Raw genomic sequence first — 14,240 nt, 5'->3', positions numbered from 1 at the left:
CTTGTACTTCAAAGCAGATCTTCAAAAGAGAAGTTCAAGGAAATAGCATTTTGGAACCTGCTACTCTCAGAGGTGGCAACAGGAACTTGAAGGCTGAACATGTGCTCTCCCATTAGTTCAGAAATAATAGTTCAGGAGGGGAGGAGCCAAGATGGCGGAACAGCATGGAAGTTTTTTGTGTGTCTCATGTCCATAAAATATAGCCAGACCAACACTAAACCATCCCACACACCTAGAAGACTGATTAGAGGATTAACACAACAATCTGCATAACCTGAACCACAGAATTCAGCAAGTACGCGGCACAGAGAGGTGAATTAGGGGAGAGAGAAGCTGCTGAGGGTAGGGAACCTGCTGAGGGTGGAGAGAGGACGGAGACTGGGGAAGGGAGGAGAATACGGGAAAAGCAACCCTCCCCAAAAGCAGCTGGAGAGAAAGTGGAAAATTGGAAACAGCCGCAGGGGCTAAACTAAAAAGGGAGAAAGGAGAAAGGAGAGGGTTTAAATTCCATCAAGACTGTAAACAGGGGAGCGCAAAGGTTGCAGATCCACAGCTCGATACCTGGCGGTGCTCTGGTGGGAAGGGCGAATCCCCAGGAACAGAGTGGGGTCCGGAGGTTCTCCAGCCACATGGGAAAAAGCGGTTCCACTGGTGGAAGGACATTTGATAGAGACTGTTGAAGCCACCTGGTCCCAGCAGACCCCAGGAAACAGCCACATTCGCTGGTGCTGGAAAATGGTCCTTAAGGGTGAAGCCTGGTGCCAGATGTGTGTTGTGATTTTCCATAATCCCTGAAAAGCTGCTGCTACACTATCTCGCGAACTTTCTCTGGGGCAGGGTGGCACTTGGCCACAGTCTCGGGGTACCGGCAACAGCAGGGTCCCACAAGCGTTCCTGGGTGCAGCCAGCATTCAGCCATTGCTCAGTGAGACCCTCGCACAGAGGGGCAGAATGGGCCAAAGCCGCAGTCCTTCAGAAGTAAGGGGCTGGGGAAAACAGCCACATCTGAGACAAAACTCGGGAGAGAGGTATTACCTGGGGCCTGGTCACGAAGAGTGAAAAAGCAGAGAGTGGATGAAAGCTGAAGACAGAAGACAGGTGTGCAATTGCTGATCTGGGAGAACAGAGTACTGATACTAGAGACTGGGTAATTGGTTGATGCCATTTTAACCGCTCCCACGCATGCGTATACGCACCTGTGAGGGGCACAACACTCCACCCGAGTAGGCTAGCAGCGCCATCTAGTGGAGAACAGAGCCTTTACACTGAGCCCTGACCAACTGGGCCTACCTCGCTCTTCCAGAACACAAGTCTCACAGCCTACTTAGTTTATGGACTAGAAACTGCTACATAGTCTGACTTCTAAAAGAAAATGAAGTAATTTCAGTCCTATTTCAATCTCTTAGCAGGTCCATCTGTTCAATTTTCTTCCTTTTTTTTTTTCTCATTTACACTACTTTTCTTTTTCTTGAATACAGAAAAAGAATAAATTCATTTTTATTTTCAATTTTTATTAAAAATATTTTCTTTAATTTTTTACTATATTCTTTACTTTTGTGTATATTTTTTCAAATACTATCTTACTTCCATCATTTTATTTTAGTCAACTTCAGTGTATTCACCTTTTCAAATTTTCAAACTATTTCCTTTTTTTCTTTTTCTTTTTTTCTTTTATACTACTTTTATTTTTCTTGAATGCAGAGAGAGAAAAACTTCATTTTTACTTTCAATTTCTATTAAAAATATTTTTCTTTAATGTTTTTACTGTATTTATGCTCTTATGCAAAATTTTTCAAATTCTATTTTACTTCATCATTTTATTTTAGTCTACTACAGTGTATTCACTTTTTCAAATTTTCAAACGATTTCCTTTTTTTTATCTTTTTTCTCTTTTTCCTTTCTTTTTCTTGAATACAGAAAAAGAAAAAAATCATTTTTATTTTTAATTTTTATTAAAAATATTTTTATTTATTTTTATTCTACTATATTCTTTACTTTTGGGTAAATTTTTCCAAATTCTATTTTACTCCCATCATCTCATTTTAGTCTACTTCAGTGTATTCATTTTTTCAAATTCTCAAACAATTTCCTCCCACCCCCTTTTTTTTCTCTAATCTGTCAAACCACTGTCAACACCCAGACCAAAACCTAGGATCTAGCATCATTTATTCGATTTTGTGTGTGTGTGTTTAATTTTTTAATTTTCATATTTTTTTAATTTTAATTTTTCGACCTCATTAATTCATTTTCTCCCTTCAAAATGACAGAACAAAGGAATTCACCTCCAAAAGAAAGAGCATGAAGAAACAACAGCCAGGGATTTAACCAACTCAGATACAAGCAAGATGTCTGTACCAGATTTTAGAATCACGATAATAAGAATACTAGCTGGAGTTGAAAATAGATTAGAATCCCTTTCTGTAGAGATAAAAGAAGTGAAAAATAGTCAGAATGAAATTTAAAATGTTATAACTGAGCTGCAATCACGAATGGATGCTGCAGCGGCAAGGATGGGTGAGGCAGAACAGAGAATCAGTGATATAGAGGACAAACTTATAGGGAATAATGAAGCAGAAAAAAAAAAGAGGGAGATTAACACAAAGAGCATGACTTAAGAATTAGAGAAATCAGTGACTCATTAAAAAGGAACAACATCAGAATCATAGGGGTCCCAGAAGAGGAAGAGAGAGAAATAGGGGTAGAAGGGTTATGTGAGCAAATCATAGCAGAAAACTTTCCTAACTTGGGGAAAGACACAGACATCAAAGACCAGGAAGCACAGAGGATCCCCAATAGATTCAACAAAAACCGACCATCAACAAGGCATATCATAGTCAAATTCACAAAATACTCAGGCAAGGAGAGAATCATGAAAGCAGCAAAGGAAAAATAATCCCTAACCTACAAGGGAAGACAGATCAGGTTTGTAGCAAACCTATCCACAGAAACTTGGCAGGCCAGAAAGGAGTGACAGGATATATTCAATGTGCTGAATCAGAAAAATATGCAGCCAAGAATTCTTTATCCAGCAAGGCTGTCATTCAAAATAGAAGGAGAGATAAAAAGTTTCCCACACAAACAAAAATTAAAGGAGTTTATATATATATATATATATATATATATATATAGAGAGAGAGAGAGAGAGAGAGAGAGAGAGAGAGAGAGAGAAATAAATACCAAATGCAACAAAGATTAGAAAGGACCAGGGAACACCACCAGAAACTCCAACTCTATAAGCATCATAATGGCAATAAATTCATATTTTTCAGTACTCACTCTAAACGTCAATGGACTCAATGCTCCAAACAAAAGACATAGGGTAACAGAATGGATAAGAAAACAAGATCCATCTATATGCTGTTTACCAGAGACCCACTTTAGTCCTAAAGACAACTTCAGGTTGAAACTAAGGGAATGGAGAGCCATCTATCAGGCTAATGGTCAACAAAAGAAAGCCAGGGTAGCCATAGTTATATCAGACAATCTAGACTTTAAAATAAAGACTGTATCATATTAGAAGGCATTGTATCATAATGAAGGGGTCTATCCACCAAAACGACCTAACAATTGTAAACATTTATGTGCCAAATGTGAAAGCACCCAAATATATAAATCAATTAATCACAAACTTAAAGAAACTCATCGATACTAATACCATAATAGTAGGAGACTTCAACACCCCACTCACAGCAATGGACAGATCATCTAATCAAAAAATCAACAAGGAAACAATGGCTTTGAATGACACACTGGACCAGATGGACATAACAGATTTATTCAGAACATTTCATCCTAAAGCAGCAGAATATACATTCTTCTACAGTGCACATGGAATGTTCTCCAGAATAAACCATATACTGGGACACAAATCAGCCCTAAGTAAGTACAAAAAAATCAGGATCATACCATGCATATTTTCAGAGCACAACACTATGAAACTCAAAATCACCCACAAGAAAAAATTTGTAAAGGTAATACTTGGAGACTGAAGAACATCCTACTAAAGAATGAATAGGCTAACCAAGCAGTTAAAGAGGAAATTAAAAAGTATATGGAAGTCAATGAAAATGACAACACCACAACCCAAAACCTCTGGGACGCAGCAAAGGCGGTCATAAGAGGAAAGTATACAGCAATCCAGGCCTTCCTAAAGAAGGAAGAAAGATCTCAGGTATACAACCTAACCTTATGCCTTAAGGAGTTGGAGAAAGAACAGCAAATAAAACCCAAAACCAACAGAAGACAGGAAATAATAAAGATTAGAGCAGAAATTAATGCTATTGAAACCAAAAAAAAAACCAGTAGAACAGATTAATGAAACTACAAGCTGGTTCTTTGAAAGAATTAATAAAATTGATAAGCCACTAGCCAGTTTGAAAAAAAAAAAGAAAAAGGAAAGGACCCAAATAAATAAAATCAAGAATGAAAGAGGAGAGATCACACCCAACACAACAGAAATAAAAACAATAATAAGAGAATATTATGAGAAATTATATGCCAACAAAATGGGCAATCTGGAAGAAATGGACAAATTCCTAGAAACATATACCCTACCAAAAGTGAAACAGGAAGAAATTGAAAATTTGAACAGACCCATAACCAGTAAGGAAATCGAATTAGTAATCAAAAATCTGCCAAAAAACAAGAGTCCAGGACCAGATGGCTTTCCAGGGGAATTCTACCAAACATTTAAGGAAGAGTTAACACCTATTCTCTTGAAGCTGTTCCAAAAAATAGAAATTGAAGGAAAACTTCCAAATTCTTTCTATGAAGCCAGCATGACCTTGATTCCAAAACCAGAGAGACTCCACTAAAAGGAGAACTATAGACCAATTTCCCTGATTAAAGTGGATGCAAATATCCTCAACAAGATATTAGCCAACTAGATGCAACAATACGTTAAAAAAATTATTCACCATGACCAAGTGGGATTTATACCTGGGATGCAGGGCTGGTTCAATATCCGCAAAACAAATAACGTGATTCATCACATCAATAAAAGAAAGGACAAGAACCACATGATCCTCTCAATAGATGCAGAGAAAGCATTTGACAAAATACATCATCCTTTCTTGTTAAAAACCCTCAAGAATGTAGGGATAGAAGGAGCATACCTCAAGATCATAAAAGCCATATATGAACGACTCAATGCTAATATCGTCCTCAATGGGGAAAAACTGAGAGCTTTCCCCCTAAGGTTAGGAACGTGACAGAGATGTCCACTCTCACCACTGCTATTCAACATAGTATTGGAAGTCTTAGCCTCTGCAATCAGACAACACAAAGAAATAAAAGGCATCCAAATCGGCCAGGAGGAGGTCAAACTTTCATTTTGTGCAATGACATGACACTCTATATGGAAAACCCAAAAGATTCCTCCAAAAAACTGCTAGAATTGATTCATGAATTCATCAAAGTTGCAGGATATAAAATTAACCCACAGAAATCATTTGCATTCCTATACACCAACAATGAAGTGACAAACAGAAATCAAGGAATCGATCCCATTTACAGTTGCACCAAAAACCATAAAATACCTAGGAATAAATCTAACTAAAGAGGTGAAAATTCTATACACTGAAACCTATAGAAAGCTTATGAAAAAAATTGAAGAAGACACAAAAAAAATGGAAAAAGATTCCATGCTCCTGGATAGGAAGGACAAATATTGTTAAAATGTCAATACTACCCACAGCAATCTACATATTCAATGCAATCCCTATCAAAATAACACCAGCATTCTTCACAGAGCTAGAACAAATAATCCGAAAATTTGTATGGAACCAGAAAAGACCCCGACTAGCCAAAGCAATCTTGAAAAAGAAAACCAAAGTATGAGGCATCACAATCCTGGACTTTAAGCTATACTACAAAGCTGTAATCATCAAGACAGTCTGGTACTGGCATAAGAACAGACACTCAGATCAATGGAACAGAATTGAGAACCCAGAAGTGGACTTACAAATGTATGGCCAACTAATCTTTGACAAAGCAGGAAAGAATATCCAATGGAATAAAGACAGTCTCTTCAACAAGTGGTGCTGGGAGAACTGGACAGTGACATGCAGAAGAATGAACCTGGACCACTTTCTTACACCATACACAAAAATAAACTCAAAATGGATGAAAGATCTAAATGTAAGACAGGAAGCCATCAAAATCCTCAAAGAGGAAGCAGGCAAAAACCTCTTTGATCTTGTCTGCAACAACTTCTTACTCAACACGTCTCCAGAGGCAAGGGAAACAAAAGCAAAAATGAACTACTGGGACCTCATCAAAATAAAAAGCTTCTGCACAGCAAAGGAAACAACAACAAAACTAAAAGGCAACCGACAGAATGGGAGAAGATATTTGCAAATGACATATCAGGTAGAGGGTTAGTATCCAAAATCTATAAAGAACTTATCAAACTCAACACCCAAAAAACAAAGAATCCAGTGAAGAAATGGGCAAAAGACATGAACAGACACTTCTCGAAAGAAGACCTCCAGATGGCCAACTGACACATGAAAAAAATGCCCAACATCACTCATCATCAGGGAAATACAAATCAAAACCACAATGATATACCACCTTACACCTATCAGAATGGCTAACATTAACAACTCAGGCAACAATAGATGTCGGCAAGGATGCGGAGAAAGAGGATTTCTTTTGCATTACTGGTGGGAATGCAAGCTGGTGCAGCCACTCTGGAAAACAGTATAGAGGTTCCTCAAAAAACTAAAAATAGAACTACCCTACGACCCAGCAATTGCACTACTAGGCATTTATTCACAGGATCCAGGTGTGCTGTTTTGAAGGGACACATGCACCCCCATGTTTATAGCAGCACTATCAACAATAGCCAAAGTATGGAAAGAGCCCAATGTCCATCAATGGATGAATGGATAAAGAAGATGTGGTGTATGTATATATATATATATATATATATATATATATATATATATATATATATATATTAAAGAAGATGTGGTATATATATATACATATATATATACACATATACATATATATATATATGTATATACACACACACACACACACACATACACACACACAATGGAGTATTACTCAGCAATCAAAAAAGAGTGAAATCTTGCCATTTGCAACTACGTGGATGGAACTGGAGGGTATTATACTAAGTGAAACTAGCCAGTGAGAGAAAGACAAAAATCATATGACTTCACTCATATAAGGACTTTAAGAGACAAAACAGATGAACATAAGGGAAGGGAAACAAAAATAAAAACAGGGAGGAGGACAAAACAGAAGAGACTCATAAATATGGAGAACACACTGAGGGTTACTGGAGGGGTTGTGGGATGGGGGATGGACTAAATGGGTAAGAGGCACTAAGGAATCTATTCCTGAAATCATTGTTGCACTATAAGCTAACTAATTTCGATGTAAATTTAAAAAAATAAAAAATAAAACAAGTTAAAAAAAGGATTCAATAAATAAAAATTGACTTCATAACAACAACAAAAAAGTAATACCTCCTTAGTATTGGAAAATTTGGATTTACCCTCTGACTTTTCCCTTGGCTCTATGAATTCTATTCCCCACAGAGCAGTCAGAGTTATCCAATGGATCATCTCTCGAGCCTGCTCTATAAAACATCCTTCTGATCCCTTCCCATATTAAACAGGGAAACCCTCAGAGTCTATAGATTACATGGCTCTAAGCTGCCTCTCTAAATCTTATTTTCTACTATTTCCCCCTCATTCTCAATCATACTTAAAAAACAAATGCACAAAGCAACCCATATAGGGTTTGCACTGTTGTTTCCTCTTCTTGGAATGTTCATTTCCCAGATATCTTCATGGTTTATCCCTTCATTAATTCAGATCTCTGCTTATTTATATCCTTAGTGGTGGGAACTTTCCTGCCCATGGTTATAAAATACAAATCTCTCCTTCACTTTCCAGGCTCTTCTCTGCTTTAACATAATAAATATGTATTTATTTTGTTAGTGTCTTTTTGTCTTATATGAATTGGAAATGCCTTGGGGGGCACTAACTTCATCTGTTTTGTTCAATTATATTTATACCACTAGCACTGAAAACACTGACTGCTCCATAGTTGGTGCTCAATAAATAGCTGCTGAAATATAGAAAAGCATGGAAGGAAGGGAGGGCGCTCTAATGACACTGCTCGATATTAACACCATCAACAAGCTGATAGCTTCGTTGGTCATAACAAATACCACAAATGTTATGAAAATTCCCTCCAGTGGGAAATGTGGTCCACAGAGCTGTTTCAGTATGAATTTCATTTGCCAAAGCCATTATCTCCATTCAGGAGGTAGGAGATTTTACTGGAGCGTGATCAGTGCATCCTATCCCACATAAGCTTAGAAACAGCCATATCATGACTTCAGTACACTCTTAATATCTTTCTGGGTCATCGGATATGTTTGATGCTAAGCGTAACACGATAATACTTAGCTTTATGGACTTTTCTAGAACCATGGACCTCTGTCTAACTGGAACAATGCCAGTGATTAGAAATCCATTCATCATTCATCTATATGGGGCACTGACAGGAAAATGCCCTTGATTGCAAAATTGCCCAGTTTCTCTGAAAGAATCCAGCAGTATAGATGTATCCCGTGTTTCCACTTCAGCAAACTTTCTATCAGGAAGACAGAAATGGAATTCCTCATTCTGGACCCTGTACTTTATGCTACGGAAGAAATACTATTTGTTATTATTCTAACAGTGTATATTTTGAATAACTATGAAGAGAAAATGCTAGAATTATAAGGATGTTTGTTATGCATGCAGAACTTGGTCAAATACTTAAATTACCATCCAGCTACCACTATAGGATGCATAAAGCACAACAGAAAAATAATTTGCAAATTATTATCTCTCAATTTCATTATTAATAATTTTTAATATGAAGCTGAAATGAGATGCACTTTTTCTACCTTTGATCCAAAATTTAAATTCTATATTCAACCAAATAAATAATCCCCAATAGAAAGAACACTCATCTTGTAATCAGAAGTCTGAGATTGATATCTCAGTCCTGCCAATCTCCCTAACACCAGGTGACAATCTGAAGAGGAATAAACTCTTTTGGCCTATGGAAAAAAAAAAAATTTCTACCTAGTGGGGGTGGTCAAGAAAGGTCAGATTAGTGATGTGCACATAAATGGTATGCACGTACCTGGCACAGTGAAAACTAGTCCAATTATGTCAGCTAATTTTTTTTCTCATCATTTAACATCACATTCTAAATTATTGCATGGAGCCAGAAGGATTTTATTAACAAATAGATGGTATAGAGCTGAACAAATCCAGCTCTCCTATTATACTCTCAGGTCAGCACTGGTGATGTGCTTTCTCGTTACTGATGTTTTATGCACCTGAGATTCATGGAGAGCCTTGGTCTATTAATATGATCCATGATGAGGACAAATGCATTGTGAAATGAACTGTTCATAATACACAGTTATTCTGTGGCAGAGCTCTTCCTGAAACATATTTTTTATTCATTTGAAAAGGTCTGTAATGCAATTTATTATCTTTATTGCAAAAAAAATATATTAGAAAATAATTCACTCTCTTACTCCTTCTATCCTCTCCTCATCTCCAAAAGTCATTGGGATGGAGTAAAGTTGTAAACCTCTGGCAGCCCGTGGTTGATTTCTGAGGTGACCTGGCTTCCTCTCTCATTTTTCTCTGTGGTGATCTGGCTAGAAGGTTGAAATTATTTTCATGTTCACAAATATGCACGAGTAACATGGAGCTCTGAGAACTCTTCTGGCTGCTGCTGTCTGAGACTCATCCTAGATCATTCTCTAGGCTCATTGCACTGTGAAACCATGCCCCTTTCACGTTAGAACAACTGATGTGAAATAATGATCATCAATGAAACAGGCATCTATTACTTCTACTTGATATTTCCCAGGCAGTCATTTTTCTCATTAGAAGAATTTTTTTGCCCCTGGAGGGGAAGCTGGATTCGGTATCACAGAAAATAATTTGTAAACTTGACTCTAATTCCATTGTTAATAAATCCTAATATAGGACTAAATTATAGGAGCTTCAGGGGTTCTAACTGCCATTCATCTTAACCCCAATCCATTTACTACCTATCTTTACTCATATATTACACCTGATAAAGGAAGATATTAACTACAAGAGTCCCTACCCTTAACAATAACTCACAACTATTGATGTTAATAGGTGCTCATATTTATATGACTCATAAGTTTTTAAACATATATGCAAAATATAATACAAATATATTTATGTGTTACACACACGCACAAATACATACACATATATAAACATTCCATTTAATTCAATAAATTACAAGTAGATTTTATCATCATAAATCATAACACAGTGTGTTCATATGTAGAGAAGGGGCATCATGGTTAGAGGAACCCCAGAGGAGATATGTATATAGTTTCCAGGTTGCCCCCAACCCCTATATTCAGATGTGTACATTACTGTGCCCTTTGCTTTTCCCTGGTAATTCTAGAGATTTTGTTTACACATCCTTCAAAGCAAAGTTCAGGCAGACATCTGTTTCCATTGCTCAAAGAAAGCCCCCTTAAAAGACAGATTGTGCAGTGCACATGGCTTGGCAGCTTGGAAAATGTAGTTTTGCAAAGATGTATTAGTTACATATGCTAGATCTGTAGAACAGAAAATTCTCTATCTTGAGTTGTCCCAGAGGATAAAATGAGGAAAATTGATACCTGGATGTTTATCCCCTGGATGACTCAAGATGGAGAATTTATTTTTGCTCTTTTTTTTTCCTAATCAAAATTATTTTTATCTGAATAATCTGATTTTTGCCAAGGTGCAAATCACTAATAAAGTGAATGAACAGTTACATTTTCCATTCTCTTTAATACAATTTAACCTTAACTAAACCCCAAATGCATCTCTAAATGCTGAAATTTTAGAAAGAATAGAAAATCAATGGAGGGGACCTGGGTGGTTCAATTAAGCTCTGTTAAGCATTGACGTTTGATTTTGGCTCAGGTCACGATCTCACAGCTGTGAACTGAAGCCCTGCATCAGGCTTCACAAGAGTGTGGAGCCTGCTTGAGATTCTCTCTCTCCCTCTGTCCCCACTCTAAAAAAATAAAAATTAAAAACAAAAGTCGATGGAAAATGTATTTATTTACCAGGAGCGCTTTTCTTTTAGCTAGATGAGATGACTGTCATTTCCATTTATTTGAAATGACTTTCATCCAAACTGGGTCAATAATAAGATTATAATATAACCATTCTATTTTAGTCCATTCAAGCTGCTATAACAAAACCACAGACCGGATGGCTTATAAACAACAAAATTTATTTCTCAGTTCTGGAGCGGAAAGTCAAAATTCAGAGTACTGGCATGGTCTTCTGAATCAGAGACTTCTTGTATCCTCATTGTGGAAAGCGCAAGGAATCTTTCTTGGGCCTCTTTTATAGAGGCATTAGTCTAATTCATGGGGGATCTGCCTCTATGATCAATCACCTCCCAAAGCCCCATGTCGGAAAAACATATTGGGCATTAGGATTTCAATATGGGGCACAAACATTCAGTCCATAGCACATCCTATCAATTGCTATCACTGTTTCTGCTCACTATTGAACTACAGGTCCTGGATAGTATATTGAAAAGTTAAATAAATAAACAATAGCTCGAGACTTCATTTACAACAATATCCAAAGTATAAGGTCCCTGGAAATATATCTACAAAAGATGTGAAAGATCTTTACTGATATAAATTATAAAGACTTATTGAAAGTGTTTACAGAAGACATAAATAAGAGATGTATTTGTTCCTGGATATAAAAACTCAGAGGTAATTCCTCTCCTGATTTATCTCAAAATCCGTTGCAATTCTAATAAAAATTCCAATAGGAGTTTTCGTGGACTTTCACGAATTGTTTCTAAATATTATATGAAACATCAAAGGGCCAAGGATAGACAAAGCTCTATGACAAAGAAAAGCATTATGTAGAGAATGGTTAAAACATCTAACAAAACTTATGTTTAAAGCCATGATAATTAAGGCACTTTCCTAGCTGTGCAGAGCTGAACAATTGTACACATGAAGAGAACCAATGAAAGTTGACCCATACACATGAAACTTGGCTTGCGGCCAAGTTGGCATTGCAGGAGTAATTATAGATAATAAAAGGCACTTAAACAATTGGTTTTGTATTTAGGAAATAAAAAATTAATCCGTATTTCACATATGTAACTGATTGCAGGTCTATTAAAGACTTAAATGTGAAAAACAAAACTTCTAAAATTTTTAAATGAAGAAGGAAATGCTTTCTTAAGTATGATACAAAAAGCATACACCCTAAACAAAAAGAAATTACTTTTTATTTAAAAGAGACCATGAGGATAATAACAAGACAAGTCACAAACTGAGAGAAAATCTCTATATGTATAACCAAAAAGGCTTAGCATCTTTTGAATCAACAAGAAAAAGAAAAATAGCCCTATTGAAAATGGACAAGAGTATAAGCAAATATTTCATGGAAGAAAGCCAAATGTCTAATAAATATTCAAAGATGCTCAAACTCCTAACTAATCAGAGAAATACAAACTAAAACCACAATAAGATAGCATTTTACATACTGGCAGAAGTAACAATACGTGACGATCTCAAACACTAGGGAGACAGATCTGGAGCAGTAAGACTTCTCACACATGCCAGTGAAAGTGCAAATTGGTTCCATCAATTAGGTATGTTGGCATTATCAGTTACAATTCAGGTTGTGTGTAGTCTAGGACTCTTATTTAGATCCCAAGGTAAATCCCAAAGAGCAAACCATGTGTATATCAATGTATAAACCTTGTGTATACCATTTTTTCCATTACAGAAAAAAAAATCATATCCATCTAAATGTCAGTTAATAAGAAAATGAAATAATAAAATGAGAATCATGCACAAATATATAAATGAAAGTGGGTGAAAGTAATGAAATTAGGAAGGGGGACACAGGAATCCATACAAGAACATTCTATTCTGTAAGCTAGGTAGTGGCACACAGATGTTAATTTTAGTAGTCTCTGTACTAGTTGCATATGTTACATATACATTTTTTGATTTATGCATATTAAATGTTTTATTGTGATGAAAGTTTTAAAATTCTAAAACTCCAAGGGACCACTTCGAAACATTTAGCCCACCTGCATGACATTGAGCTATCTCATTAATTTCCTGCCCTACAGCTTTTAGTTGGTCAGGTCTCCCTTGTTGGTGGAGGTTATGATAAGACATATGAAGCAAACTTGGTTTGTTCTATTTTTGTTTTAATGGGTGAATAGCCTTGTGGATTGCATGGATCTAATTTATTAAAAACCTTAAACTGTACTTCTTTCTTTTCAAAATTATATGTTAATAACAAATTTCAGCGATAATGTTTTTATTCAGTTTATACTTTTTAACCAGTGCCATAGCTTTCCATTGCCTTATATAACTCTTCTGAAGTAAAAGTTTTCATTTTTTCAAGGTCGGGTGTACATTCAGATAATGTAACATGTTTCAGTGTGGCTAAGTAGAGCTATGGCAATAGATAACATTTATTGAGATATGTCAAGAATACAAAAGCAAACAATCTTACAAGTGAACAGAGTAAAAATTCAATGACAAAATACCAGTAGTGAATGCATTACACTGATGCTTCAAATTATAATGTTGAGAATGTAACCCATAATCATTTAGGCTGTGTTAGATAGGAGTCAGTCAGTAACAAAGAGCATAAAAATATTCTGTGACAAAATTCCATGACACAGCATCATTCTTTTGGAAAGGAAGATTCAAAAAGGACAGACTAGTAAATGAATAAATGGTGAAAGGCTACGGTTGGGGTAATCCCAGGTAACTAAAAACTGAAGTCAAATCCACTTTGAAAAACCGACCTGAGCATAACACAAATACTCTGTCAGGATCACTCTAGACCCATATGGTTATTGACTCCAGAAATGCTTTTACTACTTATCCATCAACTTCTCAACACTACTGCAAAGGTAGCAGGTAATTCTCATGCAGAAAGGACCATTGCAACACAAGTTAATGTGTTGTCTATTTGACATATGGATTTAAATACACAGATATAAGCGGAAAGGTGTAAGTGCCAAAAATACAGTCAAGGAAGTGTAGGAATTGATATGGGAGTGTTCACGTGTATGTTTGTAACCCAGAGGATTTTTGAAAACTGTTTGTTCTTGGGAGTCCCACACAAAAAACATTAATGAGAGAT

The sequence above is a fragment of the Panthera leo genome, chromosome C1 (genome assembly GCF_018350215.1).
Source record: "Panthera leo isolate Ple1 chromosome C1, P.leo_Ple1_pat1.1, whole genome shotgun sequence".
NCBI lineage: Eukaryota > Metazoa > Chordata > Mammalia > Carnivora > Felidae > Panthera > Panthera leo.
Note: the sequence above shows the minus strand (reverse complement) of the source record.